The following is a 4,822-nucleotide window of genomic DNA, read 5'->3' as shown; positions in this document are numbered from 1 at the left end:
ATTGTCTGGCTCTCCCAGACCGGAGCTCAGAGCTGGATGGAACCAGAAGGTTGAGCTCAGCAGGGAAAGGTGATGGAACTGGATCTACCAAACCTCCTGCTTCACTCGTCCACGGGGAAGGAGAACCTTCTTGGAGATCCAGTCACACCCAGAGAAGACCTGCAGAGTGTTTACTGTGTGTACTCCTGAGGAGCATGACTTCAGTCTGATACTGTACACACACACACACACAAACACACACTCACACAGCTTTTAATTAGCATCTGTGAATCCGGAGATGGAATGAGCCCAGATTAATGGGCCGCTGCAGCACGTTCACTTCAACCCAGAGCTAATAACAACTCACACACACACACACACACACACACGGGAGATGTCTTCTGCTCGATGCCACCCTGCAGGACCGCACCTGACGTTCCCCGTGGCAGGAAGCCTCCACAGATGTGTGACCCCTCCGCTGGTTGTACTCTGCCGGTGTAGTACTGCGAGTAGCGAGTACATCTGGTTGGCTGAATACTACGAGTACACAGATGGCGACATCTGCGACTCCCCTGCACAATGAATGCGCCGCTTCCATGAAATCCAAGTTCTGGAAAGCTCTCCGGCCTCTGCAGGCTGTCCAGGCTCTTCCACAGACCTCCTCTGACTCTCCCTCCGCTGTAAATCCTCCCTTTTGTTGTTTCTCCTCTCCTCCGGTCTCCATCTGGTTCGACTTTCTTTCTATCAACCATGAAGAGCATAACTTATCGCCCGGCTCTGTGATCCACCTCGTTCCAGCTCCTTCCTGATCGCTGTTCACTTCTTCTTGGGGGATTTATGGGGAGCGGGCCTCATTTATATCCAATTCTACTTCATTACTTCTCAGGTTCTGACAGAGGCGGAGAGCTGCTCGTCCTCCCGAGGGGAGCCGAGGACGATGGATGGAGACGGCGGCGTGTCCGGGTTCAGCCGGGACACTTCCTGCAAACCCTTCCACATCTACTGGCAGAGAAGCACCGTGACGGGGTTTCCTTGGGGTTCACGGTGAACTCAGAATGTCACCAGATCTCACCCGATGTCACGTGGTGCTCGCTAACCTCAGCCAATCGCCTGCATCCATCTAACCCTCGGCCAATCAAAGGTCTCACACCGTCTAACTTCCTGTCTTCCTCCCCTCCGTCCATAAAGCTCCTCTCAGGTCTTCCTCCAGACCTCCTGCCCGGCAGCTCCATCCTCTGCATCCTTCTACCCAGACCTTCTCCATCCCTCCTCTGTCCAGGTCCAAACCATCCCAGTGTGACTTCCATGTGCTGCCCCTCTGATGGACTCCTTCCTGATCCTCTCCATCCTCCTCCCCCCCTAAGAGGAACCTCCATATCTTCACCTCTGCCTCCGGTCTTCTCCACAGTGTCTCCAAACCAATTGCCATGGTTGCTCTCACCTCCATCTTCTCCACCTTCCCCTCCATTCTGACTGATCCACTTTTCTCCACCTGTTCCAACCTGCTCACACACCCTCTCCTCTGCTCTGGACCTCTGACCTTCAACACTTGAGCTCCTCCAATCTTCATCTCCACCTCCTGCAGCCTCCAGGAGGCTGCAGGAGGTGGAGATGAGTGGAAGAAGCTGGAGGAGCTACGAGAGCCCTGGGCTCCGGGTCGAGAACCAGCAGGTCGGCATTAACTCTGAACAAAATGAACACACACACACACACACACACACACACACACACACACACACACACACACACAGTCAAAAAGCCTGCCTGTTGCCTGCAGTGAGACATTTATTTCCCAGCAACCCGGCCAGCAGCAACAACACAACCACTCCCTGGAGGGGGGGGGTTCATGCCCAACATCACTCATTACAACATGTTGATGAGCGTTGCCCCCGGTAACGGCCCCTGAGAAGAAGCCCGGCTCAGCAGTTTGGCAGCGGCGGTAGCCGAGGTGGCGGTAATGAGCCCGTCAAACCTCGCCTTTTGTTTGTCCACCGATGGGAAGTCTCGTCCGGCGTGAATGCGTCTCCATTAAAGTGGCACCTTGAGAGACCCCCCCCCCCCCCCCCCCCAAACCCCCAGAACCTCCCAGAACCTCCTCCTCCTCCAAACATAGTTCCTGGAGATGCTGCTGTGGAGCGCCGGCATCTGGCGCCGAGCCCGGATGACATTTTTGTCCTCCGAACAACTTTTATCTGGCTATAAAACACCGGCCGACGAGGGCGGGACTCCCCCCGCCATTAGGAGCAAAATGAACGGTCAGCTATTTGAGATCCTTCATCAGCGGTTCTTCGACCCGACCATGAGAGCCTGCTGGATGATGGAGATCCAGCTCCAGGAGGCTGAGACACTCACATGTGGTCAGAACGGCCCTCAGCGCCTTCCATTCATGTGACAGCTGCAAATTGCCAGCACCATGAACTTGGAGCCCTCTAGAACTCTGGAGCCCGACTCCCAGTCACACATGTTGGAAACACACACACACACACACACACACACACACACACACACACACACACACACACACACACACACAAAACAGCTGCCTCAGCCGCAAGGAGAGGGTGAATTTGTTGAATTTATTGGTGGCCGACTGCAGCTCCTCGTGCCACCACTTGAATTTAAATGTTGCTCCGTCTGCACGGCCAAATACGGCATCGCCACGGAAACCGCCACCGCAGCGCTTGAACCCGAGCGAAGGAAGGGAAATGAAATGGCGTCGAACACAAAGTGACCCTCCTGAGACCTGAGCTTTTCTTTTCTTCCCCAGGTATTTATTTTAGCATAAAGTAATAAGACGGACAATGTGTCTGGCTCCCTAGCGGCCGCAGACACTGAAACATGAAAACATGGACGAACCTGGCCGAGGGTTCGAGTTTGGACCAAAACGCCGCCTGTATGTCGGCCCTCGGTGCTGCAGAGCTGCCGCACACTGTGTTCTAAGATTATATAAGTTTTAATCTCCTGCTAGAACATTTATTGTCAACTTATTGATGGTTTTGTAAGAGGACCATAAAGTGGCTTCTTCTTCTTCCTCTTCTTTGGGCTTTTCCCTTCAGGATCTCCACAGCAACTCCACCTTCTCCATCTAACCCTATTCTCTGTATCTTCCTCTCTCACACCAACTACCTTCATGTCCTCTCTCACAACCTCCATCAATCTTCTCTTTGGTCCAAGTCCAGCACCCGTCCACCAATATATCCTCTATCCCTCCTCCGCCCATGATCCAGCCGTCTCCGTCCGGCTTCTCTGACCTTCTCTCCAGAACATCCAACATGTGCCGTCCCACTGATGGATTCATTCCTGATCCTCTCCATCCTGGTCACTCCCAAATAGGACCATCTTCATCTCCTCATGCCACCATGAAGATGCTGTTTGTATATATTTTAATAATCCCTTTAAATTCTACTCATGATAAAGAAAAAGGTGTCGGTCGCCCTCCGCGCCTGCAGGGGGCGCTGTGGCGCCGGTCGCCTCTCTGCTTCCGGGTGTCCGACGAACGCGCGAGCAGGTGTAAAGTTTTTGGTAAGATAATTAAAATAAACAAATATAAACACATATGTTTGACGAGACACACCGGGAAAACGTCCAGGAAACGAAGACGATACTTCTGGTGAAATACAAAACGACCGAGACGAAAACGTGACCGGCTAGTGACGTCACATCACTTACCGGAAGTCAGCTTAGGACGGTCACCGCGTCGGCGGCGCTCTGAAAGCCGTGCTTCCTCTTGGTGTCATTCGGTGTTTCTGCTTCTTCGTCTTCTTCTCATTATCATTCTGTGTTCCTGCTTCTTCTTCTTCGTGTTATTCTGTGTTCCTGCTGCTGTCCGGACGGACGCGCGGGACTGCGCAGGCGCAGTAGGAGCGCAGGGTTCCTCCAACGTCCAACTTCTCGGTTTGCTTTCATAAGAAAGGAGTCGCTAAGTCTCCTGACATCCCATAATAAGCATCTGAAGCAGGGAGACCCGAGGGGGACCAGCCAGCGAGGTCGGGTTCGAGTCCTGGGCCGTCGTCCACACACACACACACACTGCAACTCATGATCATGAGCCTCTATAAAGCTGTGTGTGTGTGTGTGTGTGTGTGTGATTGTCACAACACTTTCTGCAGCTTGCATTCATATGGACCCTGAAAAGCTGTATGCATATTGATGTATAACAGCTGCAGAAAGTGTGTGTGTCACTTTCACAGACATTCTGCATCCTGTGGTGTGTGTTTGTGCAAATGTAGCTGATATTTCCACACACCTCCTTTGCTTGTGTGGATGTGTGTATTTAAAGCAGCAGAAGGTGTGTGTGTGTGTGAAGGTGGGCCCAGCGTTAGAGTAGTAGTTTTGTTGACCGTGCAGCTCCACAAGTTTCACCAAAAAGCTTTTCTCTTGGCGTTCGGTGGAACGAGCGTCCGCGTCCTGCGATCGCGGTGCTTTTAATTCTGAGAAAAGGCCGTCGGAACCCCGGGACCCGTTATCTGCTCCAGACAAGAGCTTTCACAGAGAAGAAGAGCTCCGAGGCTCCGGAAACCCCCGTCGGGGAAAATACTTTATTAAATTAGAGTCGGCGTTCTTCTTTCGCTCGTACCTCGAACCGGAGGCCTTCCTGTTTTCCTCTAAGTCGGGGCTTTAAAAAAAAAAAACCTTCCTCCAAAATCTTTCAAACTTCTTCTGCGAGTCTCCTTCTAACACCGTCCTGAGACGTCACTAAGTTCAAACCGTCATCTGGAAAACTCGGTCACCTCTTTTCCAGGTTTTCCAGGCCGCCCGGGGACCCTCGGGGGGGCGTCGCAGATAAAAAGACAACGGCTGTGAAAACAAGGCAAGAACCAGCGTCAGGCAAAAGGGGCGTGCG

The 4,822-nt window shown here is 52.7% G+C and overlaps 1 long non-coding RNA gene across 1 annotated transcript in view; it reads right to left on the bottom strand.

The window, feature by feature from the left end:
* Nucleotides 1-3,944, bottom strand: part of LOC147226718 (uncharacterized) — a 9,957-nt gene extending 6,013 nt beyond the window's left edge. Inside the window, exon 1 of the long non-coding RNA XR_015107192.1 lies at nucleotides 3,649-3,944. This is a non-coding gene — a long non-coding RNA (uncharacterized LOC147226718). The remainder of the gene's footprint in view (nucleotides 1-3,648) is intronic.
* Nucleotides 3,945-4,822: the final 878 nt, after the last annotated feature.

This window comes from Fistularia commersonii, chromosome 15 (assembly GCF_037954325.1).
Source record: "Fistularia commersonii isolate RoL2024-O1a breed Wild chromosome 15, RoL_Fcom_v1.0, whole genome shotgun sequence".
In the NCBI taxonomy this organism is placed as follows: domain Eukaryota; kingdom Metazoa; phylum Chordata; class Actinopteri; order Syngnathiformes; family Fistulariidae; genus Fistularia; species Fistularia commersonii.
This window is presented reverse-complemented; position numbering and strand designations above follow the sequence as displayed.